Genomic DNA, 22,757 nt, shown 5'->3' with positions numbered 1-22,757 from the left:
TTTTAATAACTTGAGGTTTATTTCATGTTTCCTGCTGATGTAGAAAAACATAATCAAGAAAACATTGCATGAATTTACGGGTACAAAGGAAAATTACTGACCCAGGGGTTAATTTTAACACATTTAATTCATAAGTTATAAACAAAAAAGTGAAAAAAAGGCTGAGATACAACTTCTGAAGAGGCAATTAAAAACAACTGCATCTACACAACAAACACCGTGTAAACAAAAGTGCTCATGAGCCACTATTTTCATGATTACACAAACGATAGCAGAAAGTGGCACAACAAACTGAAATGTGCAGAAATGACTAAATCTGAATCCTTCAAGCTGATCTGAAAACAAATAGATAATGAAGATAGAAGAAGAGAAGTGGTGGAAACGTTATCTAATGAGTTCCTTATTGAGCTGATAGGGATTCGGTTGCTATTCGCTGCCTCTGATTTGCAGTGAGCTCCCTGGAAATAAAGGTGGTTACACACAAACCCCCGATTTCAAAACAGTTTGGACTCTGTAAGAAAACATAAATGAAAACAGATGCTATCACTTCGTCTGCAGTGCAAAATAATGAGTGACATCTGTTGTTAACCTCTGTTGGTCGCGGCTGATCAATGGTCAGCCAATAGTCATTAAGCTGTGTAAATGACAATTGACAGAGTCTTTGAATGTGTGAAACTGAGTGATTGTATTGAGATGGGATTGGCACAAATATACACATCAGATAACCTTTAAGCTCCAGTAAGTCCCATATGTGTGTACAGCAATACTTTCCTAGGAAAGCTAGTATCATATTTTGATATTAAACTATCTTCTATATGAATTAAATGGTTTCCTGTTATGTTAAAAGGCTGTTAATACTCCCAATCCCACTGAGAATCAACACTACTGTCTGTAGCTCTATGCAGCTTTAGTCCCTTATTTTCCGACAAGTCTCCTGGATATTCACAGTTTCTCAAAATGGAGTTGGTATGCGAGCATTTCTACACCTCAGATTGGCTCAATGTGTAAAAAAGTCATTTAAAATCAAAATACGATCACTTTCTTTGCCAGAAACGTTTCCCTTTGCAGATTGTAGGCAAACCAATCAACCGGTAAAAGATTTCAGTACTGGAGCTGTGTCTGAACTAGGAAAAAATGACTTCCTTGGGATATCCATCCTTTAGAGACATAAAGCAGTCAGCAAATGCTCAAAAGTGTCAGTCCACACTTGACCACATGGTCCAGTGAATTTTGGAGTATGCTGCATGCTCGAAGTATTTTGTACAGTTGCTTGAAATGGGGGAATAAAAAGGGGGGTGTTTCTTCCCTTGATTTATATAAACTGGAAGCAAATCTCAGTTTGTCTGGCAGCCATCGTCTATTCAGGCATTTTGGGGATTCCCCCCACAAACGCAGCCCATGTCTTGTTGGAGGGAATCCAGCGGGGTGAATAATTTACACAAGTGCCTCGAGCCATTTCTCTTCACTCCTTCTCTCTGCTGGCTTCCTGGAAAAAAACCCCCCCAAAAAACGAACATTTTAAGAGTTAGAAATTGACTTTCTTCACTGGACACTCGCCAGAATCATGGAAAACAAAAATACATCTGTCCTTTGGGCCTCTTTAAACAACCTTTGAACCTGTTTCTTGCCAAAATCATGAGACAGACCAAGCCATTCTTACAGCTGTCAGCGCGACTCTATTTCAACACAGATCTAGAAAGAGTTGTGAGGCCGAACCTCTGCCAACGCTATAACATTTTATGCCCGAATACACCAGAAGTGTTTGTAACTCTGCTGTCTGTTGGCTAAACATGTAGGCCAAAAGCATGTAGCACTTCAGGCCATAGTCAGGTGAAAACACCTGCTCTTGGATTGACTGTTGACCCAAGAAAAATACATCAAGTGTCTTTCTCAGTTTCATGGTTAGAGGTTGAGAAAATAGTTTTGGTCTAACAGCAGAAATCTGAACTTTTTGATATCCTCTTGACAGGTAGACAACCTGTTTTCTTGAAACTCTGGGTCATGCTGTGCAGACAAACATACTTCAAACCCACAGAACTTTATTTGAAATTCTGACAGAAATCCCAAACTTTTCAAAGGCACGAAAAGTGTCAGATTGAATTTGAGGCAGTGTGTGAAACTGAAGCCCAAAAACATCCAGAATACTTCCGCCTGAAGGAATGCTATAAAAATGATTACTCCTGGGCAGGGCTGAAGATTTTTTTGTTCCTTAACAATCAATTTGTCAATCACTTTCAAATTTAAAAACAAAAAAATGCTCACCATACATTTCCCAGAGCCCAAAGAGGCATCCTTAACTTTCTTCTTTGTGCAACCAATAGTACAAAACCAAAGTCTTTTCATTTACAAGCATAAATGACAAAGAAGAACTTAATCTGTTAATTAATCTGTTATTAAAATAGCTGCCAATGAATTTTTCTATTCTGACTTATGGATAAATCGACTAATAGTTGCAGCTTCTAGTCTTGGATTTGAATATTTATGCTCAGAGAATACATTGTATAGCTTCTTTTAGGTTTTGAAACAATGCAGAATATACATTATACCGTGAAAACATGTTAAAAAAAGATTAAAAGCTACAATTATTGGAACAAAAACATAATTAAAGATATATTTTATAAAGTAGAGTGTTTCTTCCCTTGGTTTTGTTAGAAAAATGGCTGAATTGACTATCAAAACTGTTGGCAATTAATTTTCTTTTGATCCACTTAATGATTAATCAACTAATAGTTGCAGCTTGAGTCTATTTTACCCGGAAACAAAAGCTTAACAATGAATTTAATTTAATTGGCATTAACAAAAGGCTATTCTGCTGCACAGTCAACATACAGTATTTGGCCACAGGGGGGCAGTGTTTAACAACGGGTCAACCGGTGTCACGCTCCAGAGGACAAATTCTCCTCCAAGGTCTCCGGCTGTCTAGACAACTCGCAATTTTCCTCTATTTTGTGAGATCAGGCAAAAAGAGTGCCAACATTTCTACCTGAACGGTTTAAAAAGACTTCACATCTTATCCACTGTTGTCTTGTCTGAGCTGATGAAATTTGTCAACAAACAAAATGAAACTGAAATTGGGCTTCAAGGAGAAACAGGAGGCATATGGGACATCAGTCAAAGCAGGCTGATAAATGTCAGCAGCAGCCACGTGAAAAATCCTCTCCCCCCACTCCTTTTTCTCTGTCTCTGCTCAGGTGCAGACACCGGAGGAATATTTTAAGATGCAGCGAGGTGTGTCCTCCAGTCTCAACAGATTATTGGGTCCGCGTGTAATCCAGGAAAGGTCGTAGCTCACCTTTAATCCCCTCCCAGGTGACATTACACGAGCCGTTATCACTACAGTTCCCCAAGTGATTGATTGGAGGACATCATTAACATGGCAGTCACACTGTCCCATCTGTTCATGATTGACTACAGATGAGTGTCATCATGTAAAGATGTGCAGGAGATTATTTACTGAGTGTCTCGAAGGCCTTGGAGGGTTTTTTTTGTACGTACAAGTGATGTCTAACTCGTGGCAACTTGAGTCTGAAGTACGTTTGTGCGTCAACAGAGTGTGTAATGCACATGTAACACATTTTTGTGTGACTTGCTGTGCATATGATCCCAGACTTGTACACACCGTTCAATTAAAGTGATTAATGGAGCAGATGTTCTGTTAGATCAGCCTCTGCAGATATTTATATTTTTATTATCTCATGAGAAAAGTCATTTTTCATTCCCCATTTAAATTTAAGACCCTGTAAGAAATGATTTCAGGAATTTTATTATTGGATTCTGATGCATCGTTTCTCTTGATAAGGTTAGTAGATGACAGCTTAAACAATATTCACCGTCATTAAAAGTCTAGCATTTGTGAGATGGCAGGTCCTAACTTTTCCCCTGAAGGTTACGCTTTTATTTTATAGAAATGTCTAAATTCTTTATGATGCTCGTGGTGGTGGCAGCCTCAGACAATATGTTAAAGTCATAAAAACAATTTATTAAAGTTTAAAAGTTATTTTGATATCACCATTACAAAATGCCAGAAACTCTAAACATTAAACCTTTTATATGTATATTGAACATTTATTTTAAATTATAGAAATAGCAAGCAGGATCTGTGATATTCCCTTTGTGTGGTTGTTGTTTAACATTTGTTCCCAATTGACTGTTGAAATATTATTACATTATAAATTGTTTAAGTTTGGCCATATGGCCTCAGAATGGTAAAAAATCAAGACTCAAAAGTCTAACAAGGCATGTAAAACTTTACACTTTGGTATCAAATGTAGCACTATGTTAACCTACATGACCAGTTAATTAGTAAGTCAATACTTCCTGGTTATTTATTTATTTGATTAAAACAAATTGTAATTCTTCTAGCCAGTTTGGTCCCAGTGGAAACGAACACAACACTGACGTATCATCACCTTTTATGTCGACGTAGGGGAACTTGTCAGCAAACAGTCGGCTGTTTACACATCCATCAGATATGGAGCGAACGTTAGCATTCATCTGGAGGCGTGCTCTGTCAGAGTGATTAATGTGAGTTTTGCACTCCAGCAAGAAACAAATGTCTGGCTCTCTTGTGGCTAAATGCTCCATTATGTACGTCAGCTAATCACTAACTTTGTCTGTCTGGTGCTGGGAAGGTTGCGCACAGAGGGTATTTAGAGATGTTTTCTCCAAAGCGCTGCCCGCTGAGACAGAAAATGACACCAAAACAGTGAGCTCAGAGGAGCCGAGGGATGCTCACTCCTTTCAAACATAGACATGTAATTATAAAAATATTGGTTGTAGCCACTTTAACCTTTTACAATACAGGGTAGGTTATACAGCAGCACACACAGACAGGTGACAAATGAAAAGGAAAACTTGAATTTTAATGAGTGGGGAACATGACAACTGCAGATGCTTCTCTACAGGACATGAGGGCTCATTGAATAGTTTAATTAGGATGAAAATATTATGAATCAGTTGAACAACTATAGGAGAATGGAGAGGATTCAAGAGATTAGGAGGTTTGGGTTGTGTATATAGGCTATGTATAATGAAATAACGCTTACTGTAGATCTGCAAAGCATCATTGTCAAAATTTATTAGGGTAAATTCTCCAGTAAATATATCTGTCCTGTAGAAACAATCGTCCATCATTGCTGATGATTTATTTTTGCATTACAACACAGATATTTTCTAGTTTTTGTTGTCAGGAGAAGACTATCAGTTATCAGTTACAGAAATTACCAATCTAAGATGATTTTCATCTGCTTTTCTTCACACAATTTTGTTGCAAGAGTTTATTTACAATTTTCTACATTGTCCTCAGTGTTTGACCTCCAAGGTAACTCGGCTCATTTTCAGTTGTGTTCATTTAGCTTAGTTTTGTTGTGTTAAGTTACCTGAGTGTGTAACGTTTAAGAGTGCACCCTCTTTAGCTAGTAGCATTGTACATAATATACCTCTCCATGTGAAGAAGCATTTAAGCTAGCTAACATTACTTGTTTTTCTCTTGCTAGCTACCATGAGGCATGGTATCATGTACTGAAGCAGGCTGAGGATAAACAGAATGATACAACAGGTAAGACTTTTAAGTAGCACAGCATTTTTGACGAGATTATCTGTTTCATCACAGTGCAACAGCTAAATTGGATATATTTTTGCTAATCCAATTTAAGGGTCTCAATCTTAACTCGTTAAAACATAGAAAATTAAAAATGATGTGATATGTGATTGCTACTTCAAAGCAAAGGAAGAAACCATTTTCCTCTTGGCTGAAATTGTTATTACAGTATTGTCATCACATCAGTTTTCTCTTTGATTACTCACCTTCTGAATATTATGATTTCTAATAGTGTTTTCTGTTTATTTTGTGTTACAGGAAACTACCACCCGGGCCGACGCTACCTAGCATTCGAAGCTTGTCATGCTTGGTAAGACAATAATGTATATAACACATGCTGAATTAAAGGTTTTGTAGTCTGTGTAGTCGGTTGTCAATATGGCTGCACAAACTTATTTTTAGATGGTTGGCTAACTATTCTGGGCCGAGACCCGTCCTCCATCCAAGTTTCGTGGAAATCGATTTGTTGTTTTTGTGTAATCCTGCTGACAATCCAAACCAACAGTCGGACACGGGTGAAAAAATAACCTCCTTGGCGGAGGCAATCAATCTTTAAGTTTCATGTAACATTAAATAACTCATGGAAACATTCACACAATCATATTTTTTTTCCATCTACTTCTAAATGTCGGTTTCTGAAATGTGCCCCACCCATTTGCTCCTCGCCCTAAGTAGAAACAAACAATTCAGACATTCGTTTTCATCCGAGACTGCTTCCTTCATGGAGTTGGAATAAAGAGCAAGTGGAGTCCATCCATCACACTCTTCAGGCCAGGATGACAACTGAGTGGAGGAGGGGGGTGAGGGGAGGAGTGGAGGATGATAGATTGAATTGCTTTGACTAATGCGGGCAGAGGGAGACGTTTCACGGTAGCTGTCCTCTCTACCCTCGCTATCCTGCTGCCTCCACATCACCGCTTCAATCCATCTCGCACTCAGATACCTTAACGCCCCCTACTCACACACACATAGCACACGCATGCACTGCAGAGTCTGGTTAGGCTATGACATGCTGACATTTGCCAGGCAGGAAGGTGTTGTGAATGATAAGGGAGGGAGGCATGAGTGATTGTGAAACTCCTTGCCGTGGCTCCCCCTGAGACATCCATTAGATTGGAGGAGAATTGATGGGGACATTTGTTTCTCTGAACTGAGCTTTTTTTCTTCATTGGAGTTCAAATCATGGGCACTTTTAGCGGAAAGAGCAGTGGGGGTTAGACATTTCATGTCCTGTCGTGTGCAGCGTCTCAGCCTGTGTAGTTCACTGACTTGTCTCCTAATGAGGCTCTCTGCTGCATCCCTTCCTGTCCTGTGTCCTTTGTTTCCTGTCCTGTCCTTGTAACGTGTGTCGTGACATTTTCTGTCGCAGAGCATGTTTGTGCATCAGCAATCAGCACATGTCTCGTGGACGGTTGTAATGTTGCGTTTGAAAAATGCAGCGTTGCTTGTGTTTGGAGATCTGCTTCATCTGCTGTTTGGATAGAAACGTGCAAGAATGAAGCACTTTGACTTTCACTAACCCCATTTTAATACCCAAACTCTGTCACTCTTTCTGTTTCGGACTGATTGATTATTCTTTAAGGTCTAAGGTAACATGAAGCTGTAACTCGACATGGAGATTAATTGTGTTGTTAAATGCATCATCATTAGCTGAGCTCAGCATATGATTAATTAGTTCAATGTCAGCATCAATACCTGTGTATCACATCAGCGAGGTGCATCCCCCTGACCTTTAGCTGCCGACAACTGACTGTTCAAACATTCATGTTTGACAGAACACTAAATAACAATCTGAATTCCAATGCAATGTATAACCAGGTTATCAAAAACTATATAATGCCTGTGATAAGGACAAGATAAGAAAAGCATTTTATTAAACCCCTCAAGGTCATGTGGCAGTGCGCTGCTCTGTAGCTCGTCTTCTCTTGTGCCAGTTGTGGTAAATCATAATGTACACATGCGTTAACAGTAGGTTGACAGATTTGTAATGAAATAAATCACAATTATTTTTTTTATATTGCCCAAAATCACAATCACATTGCCTTAGTGGGCTTTACAATTTACAAAAACTTCTGTCTTTGTTTTTTGATGAAATCATGACTGATTCTATCAATATTATATTGAACTATTTTCTGATTGGATTAATTTGATTGATGATATATTGTCCAGCCCATAGTCGGCCACAGATTTGGCAAAAAATAATTGTCTTCTTCATCTTATTACTGTAAAAGTAGTCACACAATCCAAACAGTGAAACCACACAGAAATAGTCTTTCTACATATCTACATACATCTGAGAAAAATATATAAAGTAAAACACTATTTATTTTTAACATTTTATACTGTTAATTCATTAGTACTGAAGGATGCCATTTTCCAGATTGATAAAGCATTAGTGAATAGCATAATAATTGTGTATTTCCTCCACATCTAGGGCAATACATTTATATTGATTCATACTTAAATCAATCAGTTTTTATGCATCACATGACCTACAATTGAGGCCAGTCCACGTGAGGGCAGCCCACCTCAGGGTCTGACATTTAACCAGGTAATCAGTCCCTTGTATGTTATTTGATTCATTTATTTGCTAGTACAGACCGTCAGGAATTAAATTTAATTTGAATAGAACGTGATGTCCCATCATAGACGTGATTAAGAAGCTTACTGTATCAGCCTCAGGAGATGCTTTGGATACGAAGAACTGTGAGACTGCTATTTGGTTTTTGTTGGTCCTGACACTGCAGGAAAGACAAGCATTTGAATATTCTCACTCACGTCCATCTTTGGTTTTGAGTGGTGCACGGGGCAGGATATCTGCAGCAGCCCGATGTAATATAACGTCCTTTGGGCAGCCGCAGACATGTCCTCACTGGCTTCCTGTGAGAAGACATGCCACCACGACTCTCTCACCCTTTCACTGACGATCTCTCATTCATCATGCCTAAAATTAACCAACCAAACTGACGACTGTTATGAGTAGGTGGTACAAGCCATATAATGTGCTGCAAAATACGGGACAACTCCATATTTTATGTGACAGGTGGCAAGCCTACCCATGGTGCACTAATGGCAACTACATTTCAGAGCAGTTAGTGGTGACTCTGTCAATATGCTGGCCCTTATTTGTTTTGAGTATGAATTCAACAGCTGGCCATTCTTGCATATGGCACATTTAAGTCTTGTTTTCCTCTGAACAGAGCAACAACTGAACAGCTCACAGCTTTAAAAAAGATTTTTAATATTATTGAACTAATACCTAGCGTAACTTTTTAAAGGCGGCACAGACAGCGATCATATTAGATATGAATCTCATATTTATATTCAGGTCATGCTGCATTATGTCCGTTAATTTACAGTTCATTTAAAATGAACATCAAACTCTCACTTCCAGTATCCATGGAAAATTAAGGTCAAATAACTTTGTGTCCTTTCTTGCGTACAGTAACTCTGCAGCACAGGACATATGAATTTATGCATGCCAGTATGTGTGTGTGTGTATACGTGTGTGTTCACAACTCAACAAAGTGTATACGTATGCAAACAAAACCCATCAACTAATTGAAGTAGAATCTCGAAATGTCACCCTGAATCCGTCCCATCACCTGAAAAAATGGCTTCTATGGCTGATTTAGAGATCTGGTGACGTGCCACGCACAACTCAAATGTCATCACTGTTCTCCAGTGTGTGTGTGTGTGTGTGTGTGTGTGTGTGTGTGTGTGCGCGTGTGCTCAGAGTGGCATGTGCTGACAGAACATCCTCACACTTGCTGACTAGCTGTGAACAAGAGGAAGATTTCGGTGACAGACAGAAATATTTTCCACCACTCATCACATGTGGAGCCACGACTTTGACGGTGATCTTGGACAAAGGGAAACAGGCGAGGCCCCCACCTCCGTCTCCTCGTGACGGTGGGAGGCGGTGGGGGGTGCTGAAACATGATGTCTGACGTAGCAGCGACGGAGGACTGGGACACATGGAGGAGAGGAGGGAGGAATACTAAATGGAGAAAGAAAAAAAAAAAACATCAGTGACGCAGAAGTCACACCTCATGCTCACAGGACTTATCTCCTTGGCAACTATCTCCGCCCGCTTCAACTCGCACCAATTGAAATTGTCTCCGTCTCTGTGTTTCCATCTCTTTCATTAGCTGAGTCAAAGTTAATGTGCCTTTGAATGAAATTACGCATTCTGTCTGAGTGCCCTGACTAATATCATCTTCCTTTGGACAGACTTGAAACAGAAGCACAGATTTCACGAAGCTGCCAACACAAACAGTGTTAACCTTGGAGTTCAACACACCTCTTGGACACACACAAATGTCTTTGGTGAGATCAGGCTGAGTTGCTCCTGCCAGACACGACGTGACAGTGAAGCTCTAGATGGAGAACATAGCATGCATCCTTTGGCCGAGAGGTGGAGCCAGAAATTTACACTTGTGTTATTTTTGTCCTCCCACCCTGCGGTGCCACCCTGCTTGCCCTCTGACTGCCATCATGCTGCCCGGTGGCACTGAACTAATGATGTCATCATTTCAAGCCATCTCTCAGCTGGACCTCTTGACCCCCTGCGCTCATGCCAGGGACACATTAGTGACGATGTGTGGCGTGCAGCTGTGGACATGACAAAACACGCTTATGCCAAGATGTTTGAGAATGCCTAAGTGCTGCAAAGTACCATTTGAAGAATCCTTATGATTGACGTTCGCTTTCGAAAACACTGCCGTCATCTTGGCAGATTATTTGTGCTTTCAGGCCTCGGATGAAAAATAAAACGGGGACCGATTCGTCTGGAGGGAGAGAAAATCAAAACAGAGCTGATGATGTATGGCTGGGTTAGAACATAACTAACACCATGGCCTCAGACGAACAGATATGACCAGGAGGAGCTGACCTCTGGCTGATGTAATAGCTGTGATTTGTCTTTGGTCTGTCATAACACAAAAGCATCGTGGTTTCCTGTGATGTAGCTGGTGACCGGTCCCACACTGACAACTCGTGGGCTGTCCTCGCATCCTCAAAACTCCCTCTGCGATGATGAAACACGCTCGGACGTGTCTCGTTCCCATCCAAGAGAGCCATTCTTTTGCTTCGGCTGCTGGGGTCTGGGAGGCAGCTGTCAGAGAGAAAGGCCTGTCAATCAAACCGCCCCTCTGGCAGCTGACAAGGTCGTTAGGCTTCATGTGACGTTCACGTCCCTGCATCAGCAGATTACTATTCATTACCTCGTAAACTCTGAGAGCTACATGTGATACAGCTAGCTGTGTCTGTCAGTAAAACGTGTATATTCACAGGCTGATCTCTTATTTAAATATGTGAATCACAGCTCTCAATGAAAATCCCTGGTTGTATTTCGGCCCGTCAATCAGCGCAGATCTATTTTTGCATGTGCCTGAACCCCGGGGACTTCTGCCGTCACTGTGCGCACCAAATGTATGACATCTTCACAATGGGCTCTCTGCAGTGTTTTGTGGCCAATCCGTGGAGGATTTTAGACCCACTTTCCCAGCAGATCCAGCAGAGTAAAACTGATGAACCTGGTGCTGAGCCGTTCTCCACAACGTAAAAGGTTACTGCGCTATTATTGGCAATAGACTGTGCTTTTAAATGATTTCACAAGTGAACCATTTTCTAACGCATATGTCAGTCCTTTGCATTTCGCTCTCTCAGCTACTTTCGTCCTGTCAGACACGCGGCAGCATTTTCAGTTAGATTCAATTCACGCACACTCAAAGATATCATCCGACCTCTTACTTTTTGGTCCATATGTCGGCAAGTTCACACCCTCTGTAGGACAAAGGCACAACAGGTTTAGGCAGATAAATGTACCTGGTTAGGATTAGGACAAGGTCATCTTATCCTTTTGTAGGATGTAATTGGGTGGGATGAAGACTTGGGTCTCTTGTGTCAGTGACTGTGTAATCCTGTCCACTTACCTTCTGTAGTGGACTTTTTGCAGCTATACAGGTAGATGTGATTATTTTCTCCTTTTGCCGCTGAATAGAAACATCTTAAAGGTTAAGTTTGCTGATACTCCCACATTTTTTTCTCACTGTCAACAAATCTAATGATAAAAACAAAACCAAACATGAGTTGTTTGTGCTTGTAAATCAGCCAAAGCCTGATTTACATATTCCTCCTGTGCCGTAGAAGCTAAAAATAGTTCCTGACAAATGCTGTGTTTACTCTTGTTTGAGAAATGTTTGTTACAAACTACAGTGCCTTGCTATTTAAAGAATTGTACTCAGCCATTTTGAAAGAAATTAAACTGTGATTTTTAAAGATGTCGGTCCTCCAGAGTCCATCCCAATTGTACAAAAACATCTCGTCTCCCAATAAATGTCAAACATGCAGTTAGAAACTTTATTTAAAAAAAAAAAAAACAGTTACAAAAGTCATTACATCTTGTTTTTATCACTCAAGTAACATCTCAAAAAGGGGAGCTTTTCTTCTCGGCACAATCTCAAGAAGAACAACAAGCCGAACTATCTCTGACTTCAGTTCACAAAGCACAGCTGCTCAACTTGTAACATTCATATAGAAGACACGATCATCTCAGCCCTGTTTAAGCCTCCTTACACTGGTTCTCAGTATATTTAAGAAGTGATTTAATCATCTTTTTAAAGCAACTTGTTTAGCTCCTGGATATATCGCTGAAATGCACATTGTTTTATTTACCACACGTCTCATCTGTCTTCTTCTTCTTCTTCTTCCATTTTATTTTGGTTTCATTATAATTGATTTTATATGCAGTCCTGAAATGTGAAAGACAATGCGCCTTTATAATTTTTTAAGAAACACATTAATAAATAAATAAGACACTGGTAGATTTTTAATGAGGTGTAAAACAGTTGACTTGTTTGTTTATTTCCTTCCAGTAGGGATAGTGTCCATGTTGTGTAAAACTTAAAACTTAACTATCATAACTTGCTGATGTCTCTCAAAACATTATTGTTCGTGATACTGTCGTTGTCACTGCCAAATTTAGCTGACTAGCTAGATTTAATTTGACTGCTGTCTGGCTGGATCTACTGACAGTTATTATAGATGGATGTGTGGCAGGGAGAGTGACAGCTGACATACCTTATGTAATGCTTAAATGCATTTCTTTTTAAGCAGTTAAATTGAAAAGAAATATCTATATTTTGTTATATAATTTGTGTTTTTCACTTCTGCTGATGCTGTGACGCCTGAGCCTTGACTGTAGTGCAGTAGCCTCGTTGTCTGCAGCCAGAGAGTTACATGAGAAACAGATGTTCTCTTAATCTTAGCCTCATGGGTCCGTCTGTGCATCCTGTAGTATTGTCTGCCCTCATGAGCACCACTTACATTTCTTTTTTTTTTGTCTCTAACATGCTCACAGACCGAGGGCAAAGGCAGAGACTTCGCTTGGAAAGCCAGTCACATTGCCCTTTCCACTAGCACCGTTCCACACAGCCTGAGGGCTGCTGGGTGTAAGAGGCTGTCCTTGGTTTCTGTTCCTCTGCAAATCTATTGTGTTCGTATCCCTGTGAGAGAGTGTGCACAGAGACAGAGACGATGAATGACTGATGATAGTGTGACACTGCAGCTTGGTCACTCATCTCTGTGCCCCAAAATTAAAGGGATTGCACCGGCGACAAATGAGATTAGATGAGTCTGAGGAAAGCGTGTGTGTGGGCGGAGGGATACCAAACACGGGTTTTGATCACATTGTACCAAATGCAATTTCCAGTGTGATGAAGATTCATGCCAACTCCCGTCGTTGATATCTGACCATCTGACTGCATTTGAATTGCACAATATGCTCTTTTACTATAATATCTATACGGTATAATTATTTATTTACGTCGTCACATAAAGTTTGCCTCTGATGGATAAATCGTTTTTGTTTTATTCATTTTGCTTTTTAAGGATTTAAAGTGTAGAACCTGAAAATGTTCATCATGATCCTCCCGAAGTTGTGTTAGAAAGCAAAAACTTAGAGCAACAGATTAATTTACTGCAATCACATACGAAATTCTACACATAGTGGCTTTAACTCAAAAATACTGGATGTTTTGTCATGAAATGATGTGAATTATATGCTGGTACAGACATTTATAGGTATTATCAGGGTTAAATGTATTAGCTTTGTTGCCCCTGTTACTTTCTCCAGAAATCTGCATGTTAAAATTACATTTTTGTCCAGAAATTAACCCTTGTGCCATCCTTAGGAGGACTCTATACTGATCGTATCCCTTTCATGTATTTTATTTATACATCACACTTGATTATGTGAAATGTAAAGTTAAAGATAAGGCTCCAGTCTGATTGTTGAGCTGTTGCCGTGATCCCATGCTTAAGAAGCTGCTGCAGTGGAGTCGGGGCTAATGTTAGCAGGGCTAGCTTGCTGTGTAGCAGGGAGAGAATCGCCATTGATCGCTCTTGGAGAAATCTCCTAGGATATGGAAACTGATGGTGCCTCTGGGTTCAAAGGTGTAAACTCTGGCTCTATTGATGGGGTTTTAAGCCAATTCCTTATCTTAATTTTAGTAAACTTCACTAGCTAGCTTCACTGAAAAGTGAAGGGCATGTGATGGTCAACAGTCAGATGATTGTCACGCACTTAGGCTGCAGGGCTGTCAAACGGGGGATTAGGTAAGGCTACCCGATGCCTGGCCATGGCCAAGATTTCATCATGTATTTTTAACTTTTGAATTTGTTTACAAATAAATTGCTTTGATTATGTATCAGTATGCGTATCATATTTAATGTTAAGTATTAGAGGGGGGTCACAAAATCTAATTCGATGAACCCAGTGCCCCCCTGTGGTGCCAGCACGGCATCCACATGCATCATTTAACCTTGAAATAACCATCATTATTGAATTTTAAATTTATAGTTAATTGAACTTTAGTTAATAGTTCTTTCACTGTTAATGAACAATTAAATGCTTTATTGAGTTGCAACTGATGTTGAAAACTTTTACATTTGCCAATTAACGTATATTCTACTACTTAAGTTCAGAATGTTTAGTTAAATGAATTTAATTTATTATGATTGCAACACATTTTCAGATTTTACCCGTAGAGATGAACTTGCTAGGCTGCCAGGGTTAACAATTACAAGTAAACATTCAGACAGAGCTGCTGACACCATACAGATGGCAGCTAAATCTGGTGGCGAGAGAATTACTCAAATTCAGGCATCTGAGGGCAAAGTTAAACCCTGATCGCCACATAAACACTTCCCTCAATAGCTCAGCTGAGTGAGAACAGTGGAGCTTCTCGGTTGCACGAGGGTAATACAAACCCTCCGCGAGATCAACCGACCATCTCATTTGCCCTGACAGTTGGCAAGGCTGGGGAGGTGTGTGTGTTGGCGGTTGACAACTCAGGGGAGAGTCCTGGGTTGACAGGGCACACTCCTCGTCAAGTGGCAAACAACGTGAGTGGGAAAAGCGAGGGAAGCTGCCACAAATGTGTGCCTTTTACAGTTTTATTCTCCATTTTATGGAGCTACAGCCATATTTAGTACTCCTCACCTCTCATTCTCAATTTTCTTTAATTTACTCTGCTTTTTACTGTCTCTCTGCCTCGTTTTCTCTTCCTCTCACCTTCTTTTCCTCATGCTGCGAGATGACACAGTTAGGAGGCCATGGTTAATCAGAGCTCATCCTCGGGGCGGAAGGATGGAGCTAGGTTTATATGGCTTCTCCTCACATTATGTTGATTTCTGAAATAGCCAGCTGGCCAATAGTGAGAGATCGAGACCTTTTGATGGATTAATGGAGAGTAATAAGGCATCATGAGCGCCGCCAGGGTTGAGTTCAATTAACTTTCCACAGATCCCATAATGAAAACAGCTTGCAATTTATAATTCACTCATTCCTCATGAAATGACATCTCACACCAAAGATTTATAATGCCTGAATTGTACAAGTTAAATTATTCAAAGTGAAATTGATGCACCCATTGAATATGCATGTGTCAAGACATCCATAGGGTGTTATATCTTGAGATGAAGATATTCTTACAACTCCTCCAATGTCCCAAATCACCACACTTCACTGATAACTGACAGTGGACTGGGAGTCTATGTGCTTTTGTGTGTGCGTGCGCATGTATGCACACATCATCCCCCTAGTGCTGTTGCTCACGGGTGTTTACAGCTGTCTTTCAATCCAGTGCACAGAGCTTGGATTCACTTTGTGAGGCTTCAGTCATGGTTCTGTTCCCCCCAGAAACCACAGACAGCTGACAGGGACACAGTGGCCGAGGCAACAATGGCCAGTGACAGCTTAAATCTCAGTGTCTTTTCATAACAACCCCGTGAACAGAACTACAGGCACAATGAAAACAGCTGGTTCTCAAGGTGTGGGCTGACGAATCACAGAGGTCATAAAAGGGGCTCTGCAGGGTCCTTGCACAGCGAAATGGGCAAACATTTGATATTTTTATTCATCTATCAAAATATAATACTTTCACTGGTTATTCTAAGTTTTGACTCAAAGATTTTTAATTTCACTGCAAATGTATATTGGTTCCAAAGATCGGTTATAAGTCTCTTTGATTACTAATAATCAGTATCTGTATCGTCCCGGAAACTAAATCAACAACACACAGAAACAAAATCACATCATATCGGACCTTGCGACCTGAAATTGAAAAGTTAACCATGGCTTTGCATTTTGAGAAAAAATGACTTGTGCAAGCATAACATGAAATATAGATTTGCTTTAGAGGCCATAAAACACTGTAAGATAAATGTTTCATCGCCGTAATAGTTTACGCTGCTATGTTGCCTTGTTTTATGTATGACCGTCAGCTCTATTTTTGCTGTTGTTAATGCTAACAGCGGAAAGGCTCTTCAAATATTCTGAACCTGTCGCACTGTGGAGGTTTATATTGTCGTCTTTGTACTTTGGGACAAACACAGAATGACATCAGACATGATGTCAAGTGAAGGGAACATTGTTTTGTACCTGTGGTCCCTCAACGGCAGCTGTTTGTGAATGACAGAAGGACACTTTCCATTAGGTCCAACATTTTATTTTACAAGCTGCTTTGACTAATAATTGTGCTCTTGAACATGGATTACAAACACCAGAGGCAGAGCTGTGCTTTACTCTGGTGTCTCCTGCGTCACCATCCTCTCACAGATAATCGCTTCTATCTGGATGAGGGAATCATTGACATGTGGCTCTGATGGATGTCACTCATATGCTGTAGGGTGGGACAGTGTGAACTGAAGCATAATTCCTTTCCTGAAGGGGAATGAGATCATGTCACCATAAAGTTAAAAATATTATGGAGCCATCAGAAAGCAATAATGTCAGAGTTCATCCGATGGTCGTTTGCAGCAAACACCCCGATGGTGCTTAAACTTCAAAGTGGAAAGATGAACCAGATGGTGAGCTGTGCATATTCTCATTAAATGTATCTGCAACTAGAGTGGAAAACACATCCACCTTCTTAATGCCCATTAGTTTGATGTTCAGACATCCTTTTAACCTTCTCACCATGGCAGTAAAAATCCAACCACTTTGATAAGAGAGTGTTACCTTCACTGACATAAAACGTCATTTCCAGTTTAATAACATATGTAGTGAAGTTATGTAGTTGCATGTGTGGTTATAATTAAATATAGTCTGATTAAACAAATAAATTACATTAAGATTTGAACATATACAAAACTAACATTACCACTGCATATTGGCCCGGTTGTTAAAATATCAACTTAAAACAATATAAGGACTGCCTGATGTATTAGTTTGTTCACGAAGGGTTTCATGTTGCCAAGGAAGTCAGGTCTTGGAAAATGTACCCTTAATGAACTTAGACACCCCCACATCCTCTCCATGTGGCTGCAGGCTCATGTAACCTTGAAAAGCTGATATTAAAGCCTGCATGTCAGCAGTGTTTTGCACAGTGCCTGTGTAATCAAAGTGGACAGCATGTTTTTATTGTTGGACTGCGCAGGAAGTAACGCTACCCAGTGTGTGTGGACCATTGTGGGCCTTGACTACACTCTGAGAGCTTCTGAAACAATAATAACTGTGACTCACTCTCACTCACCTCCAGCTGGTAGAATTGGCAAAAGAAGGAACCCCTTCCCACAGCCGTGAGAAGGCCCGTTAGTCATGCAATGGTGATACCAATATTGTTGAAAGCACAAGTGTAAACAGAGCTAAACACAGTTATGTGGGAGACATGGTGCCACATGCCATCTGAGGACATGAGATATGAGGTGTTATTTTGTCAAATTGTTGAGATGTGTTCTGCTCTTTCCTTTAACCTTTTGTAGGTTCAGGTCATGAAAAAGGTTACGACAGTTCACATTCTTCCCTATAGTGGAAAAATCTGTGATAAAGAGACAGTTCACCCTAAAATCAAAAATGCAAATAGTATGTTTCCTTTTACCTACAGTGCTATTTATCCAGATCGTTTTTGTATTTGTATTTTAGCTCCTCATTGTCTCGTCTCAGTCATGAAAAAAAAGTGGATGACACAAAACACATTTTGTCATAGTTTTCATTAAAAAAATAAACACTGGCTCAAGGTTAAAATCTTATTTTAAAGACTGAACAGTAATGCCTCTTTGCAAAATGTGTGACCTTGTTCCTCAAGCTAATCCACAGACCTTGTCGTGAGCAGTTTCATGTCGGAACTTTTCTCTTTTCAGAAAGAAATCTACTCATGGGCAAGAGGCTCATGACAACATAGGATGTAAACATTAATGGTGTCCTACCATAGTTAGCTTAGTTAACTAGCCTCCTTTCCATGAGTAGCTGCATGCTTCCTTCTGTGCAGTGATATAGAAACAAAGTTGTTCCTTCATGAAACTGCTCATAATAAGGTCTGTTGAATGCCTTGAGTACCTGGCTTGTGATTTCTGAAAAGAGATGGCTCTTTGAACACCACAAGCCAAGTATCATCAATTATCTTCAAGAGAAGGCAAACATGTCTACGTCTGATATCTCTAACTTAGCAACTCACACCAAAACAATCTAAATGAACACATAGCACAACAGGTAAGAGAAAAAAATATGTATTTTTGATTTTGGGGTGAACTGTCCCTTTTTAACACAGTGTTTTCCATTTTAGAGAGGAAGTTGAACTTACTCAACCTTCTCATGACCAGAACTAATGACAGTTAAAGGAAAGGGCAGAACACTTGAGAAGAATCTGACGAGGTAACAGCTAATATTTGTCTTTAAAACACTGTCCCTTTAAGTTAGTTAAACTGTCTGCTGCTACTGTAATGATGTGGCAACAGCAATCATCCACACTTCCACTGTGCCCTTGGTTGATAGAGTACACCCCTGTCCTCCATCCCACTTCCTGTGTTGGCGCAGGGCAAACGGCCCAGAATCCCAAATGTCAGCGGATGGCTTAAGAGATGACAGCTGCCGCTGCATCTTGAATGTCCACCACCACATTTCGAGAAGTGTTGAAAAGGACGAAGTGACATTTGCAGCGGGGTTCTCTTAACATCCTCTTTCTTCCTATCCCCGTGTTTCCACCATGCCACCCCCTGTTTCCTGCCCTGCTGTGACCATGAATCTACATAGGATACAAGTCTGCTTACCGGGCCAAACATCATGCTGTGTTTGACATTCATCATTTATTGATGGGCTGTTCTTTAATTGCAGCGGGAGAGTGCTTAGCTGCTCTGGTCTCACACTGGCTAATCCATGGGGAAGGCCCTCCTACTGAGGGGCCACATTTACTTAGCACGCTGGGAGCACTACTGTTGACTTATAATGGTTGTGACACACAAAAAATAACCTGCGGGTTGTTCTTTCTCCCCTTTTCAGTTTGGTAACATTTCACTCTCTCTTTATTCTTCTTCCATTCCTTCTCTGAACTGAGACTATAGGTGGGTGCAGGGCAGAAAGGAAATAAATAATAATCTCAGTATAGAATAGAATTGGAGTCAAAGTGAGAGTCTGAACCTGAACTCAGATGTCTGGAACAATCTACTACAAGGATGTGTAATGGTGGGAAATCCCAGTTAAATTTAGTACTGATGGAAGGCTTAATATAATGTCTGTTTGTGTTATACAATTAAATGAATGTTTGACTCATCAAAAGTCCTGTGAAGATGAGTTTTCTGAGCCCTGCCTTGTAAACTAATCCATCCATGTGATTCCTCCTGCAACCACAGTGCTCTTTCTGTCATTTACAACCACTCACATGGGGACTTTCCCCTTATCTAATCTGTATCTGGCATGGGATTATATGCCTCCATATACAGATGACGTTGCATAGTTGGTTAATTTTAGCTCCAAGAGGTCAGGGATTGAACTCTGATGGTCACCATTCCTTATGAAAATCGAATAAAATGGCCTATATACCACCTGTTTTATACACTGAATGGAAGTATGAGGATGTAAACAAGTCGCCATTATTGTGATGGAATCTAACTTGTAAACCAAACCAGTCTATATCAAATAATAGACTGTAGAACCAGCTCTATGTTGCATATAGTGTTGGAATTGTTGTTGAATCAACAGTTTGAATCAAAACTACTTCCAAGCAAACAAAATGTTTCCTCTTTTCAAAGATTATTCTGGGGCAGTTTTGCCTTGATTTGATTGTTTTCTGCATCTAGAGACAAGAAGGTCATTAGCAGAAATCAGTACTGGGACATTGTGATGAAATTGTACACACACCTAAAACCTCCTGAGGATAAACTAACTTTGTTTTAAAACAAAGTCGACATAATTAATGATGCCTGGATGGCGTAACATTAACCATTCACAACCCAATCGCCATTGTAAATGTTAGGACTGTGTGTTTCTGCAAGCTGATATGTTGAAACTTTACATTTCTTTATGCTCTGGTTAAGTTTAGGCACACAAACCACTTGGTTAGGGTTAGCAAATCCTATTGTTTTTGGCTTAAAATGCCTTTTTTGTCTCCTTCATAATATCCTTTGGTGTCGGGATTACAAATCTTAAAATGCTGTGGTCCCTCGTGAAAAATATCCAGTGGCTTCAGACTTTCAAATGTTGAAACACAGTCTAGAAATGTGGTCACTGGCTCGGCAGCCTCTGTTACACCACTTACAGCCAGTGTTAAATATATAATGTGAATATGAGATGCCATGTTTTGTTGAAATGTCATTATGGTATGCAGCCCGTGACATGAACAAATATGAACATATCAGTGGTTTGCAGAAACATTATCTGCCAAAGTATTCATACTGGCGACTGTGCTGCGATCCAACAGTAGCAAATTTCAGCGTATTAAATGTGAACTCTGTAAACCTCTGCTCCATGTCCTCTGATTTTTTTTTACCCAATGTTTATAAATTGTCACACTGTCTAACTTATACTTCAAGTTTCTTGGTGGCAAAGAAGAGAAAGTAAAAAGTTTTTTTTTTTATCATCAACCTTAAGTAATAAATCGAACAGTCTCCCTGATTGCACTTTGACCCAGCTGACAACCTGATGACACATCAGTGAAGTAAACCTGGATTGATTCTGTGTCTCCACTGACAAGGTCACTAAACCCGTTGCCTTCTTCCCCCCTCATGTTACATTTACACTACTTAAAACACTGCAGTTACTGTCATTGCTGCAAAGACTAGAAAATCAATTTGTGCAAGTGGCCGTTGAGAAAGCAATACTGTGTCCATTCCTGTTATGAGAACTCAATATCAAAAGGTTTGTACTCTGGTTTGTTCTGTGCTAACCTTGAAAGCCTGTAAAAACAATAGCAAACAAAACATTGTTAAAATGAGTAGAGGGACATAATTTAGAGAAATATTGCAAATCTCTCAGGTGTAAGGAAATACACATGCAACATTAGTTAGTTAGATAAACTTGTTTAGATTTGTTTTCAATTAGTTTCACTTATATTAATTTATTGTAATTATTCGTTTTTGTGGGATATACGAATTAGCAATGAATATGTTCAGGATACCCAAATATTTTTTCTGTAATAATCCATAAATGCCTTTTTTTTTAGCTCATCAATTGATATTCAGAACGACTAAACTGTGCCAGAGTTAGCCAACTGGATAATTTCCCTGGTCTGGAACAAATAAACAAAACCATAGCCAGGATAAGACCTCTAACCAGAATAATAATGAGCATACAAATGTTTTGCATGCAGTCATACCACAACATATTCAGCTGTAAAAATGCCTGTAAATTTGAGCCATAAGAATTTAAAATGGATTCATAAAGTTTACTGCAGCAGCATGACATTGCTGTTACTTTATTGTCAGCTGTGTCCCAGGTGAAAGCCAGAGGAAATCACCATTAATGGCCGTATATAGTTTTAACACCCAGCATGATCAACCATGCATGGAAGCACAGTGGATTGGGACCTTGAGGAAGACACAGAAGGCCAGGCAAAGTCAAAGTAATTTGGTGACTGGCCAAGAACAAAAAGCTTCATATGGATATTCAAAGATGGCACTAAAACAATCATGTGGTTATAAGACCTTTGTTCTTCTTGAAACAAAACTTAATTTGATCTACCAATTAGAGGTTAACTTCTGTGTCTATGTGCTTTGATTTTTGGCTTACAGAACATCTAATCAGTGAGAAGCCATAGTCTCACTTTTTTATAGTGCTAAGTAAAGTCCAGTTTTATGTTTTCATCTCCTGGGAACAAATAATGTTGTTTCTCTCAGACCATGTCATTCATCGAACCATGACCAACTCTCCCTGACCTTAAACATGTACATTTTTGAGATTTTCCTTTCAGCAAAATGTGGCCTAAGCTTCAATACAAAAACAGTTGGGACGGCAGATCAGGAAATGCTCCTGTGGGGCTTTTTAGTGTGGTTCTGTCTCTTTCTTGAGAATGCCCACTAAACTACAGAGTCCAAGCATAAACGTCCATGTTCTTCGTTTTCCGTTGCTGATAAACTTTCAACCACTTTCTGATTTGAGGTGTCATTTTTGTCTGTCTATCTAAAGGTCAAAGATATCTTGAGAACCTACCTAAACGCTTTAATAAATGTTGGCGACGTATGTTTCTGCAAAACCACTGATATGCTGAAAATGTACATTATTTGTGTTGCGACTACATGTTTCTTTGGGTTCAGTGTTCAATTTCATCATTGAAAACCTAAATAGGTTAGGTTTAGGCACAAACATCTTTCGGGGAGGTTTAGGAAAAGATCACAACACGGCTGGAGGTGTCCCAAGGTCTTGTTAAAAACACCCGGTTTTGTT

General features: G+C 39.8%; 1 protein-coding gene across 2 annotated transcripts in view; it reads left to right on the top strand.

Moving 5' to 3' along the window:
* Positions 1–22,757, top strand: part of lrrc38b (leucine rich repeat containing 38b) — a 48,317-nt gene that overhangs the window by 2,643 nt on the left and 22,917 nt on the right. The window contains exons 2-5 of one of the 2 annotated variants that reach the window (XR_014622356.1): positions 3,192–3,309; positions 5,496–5,557; positions 5,858–5,909; positions 18,667–18,755. The gene's annotated coding sequence lies outside the window, so the exon portion shown is untranslated. Of the gene's footprint in view, positions 1–3,191; positions 3,310–5,495; positions 5,558–5,857; positions 5,910–12,962; positions 13,420–18,666; positions 18,756–22,757 lie in introns of those variants that run through there. The other variant, XR_014622357.1, reaches the window with a different exon arrangement.

The sequence above is a fragment of the Pagrus pagrus genome, assembly GCF_965226575.1.
Source record: "Pagrus pagrus genome assembly, chromosome: 3".
Taxonomy (NCBI): domain Eukaryota; kingdom Metazoa; phylum Chordata; class Actinopteri; order Spariformes; family Sparidae; genus Pagrus; species Pagrus pagrus.
The sequence above is the reverse complement of the archived record's forward strand: the minus strand, read 5'-3'. Positions and strand labels throughout refer to the sequence as shown.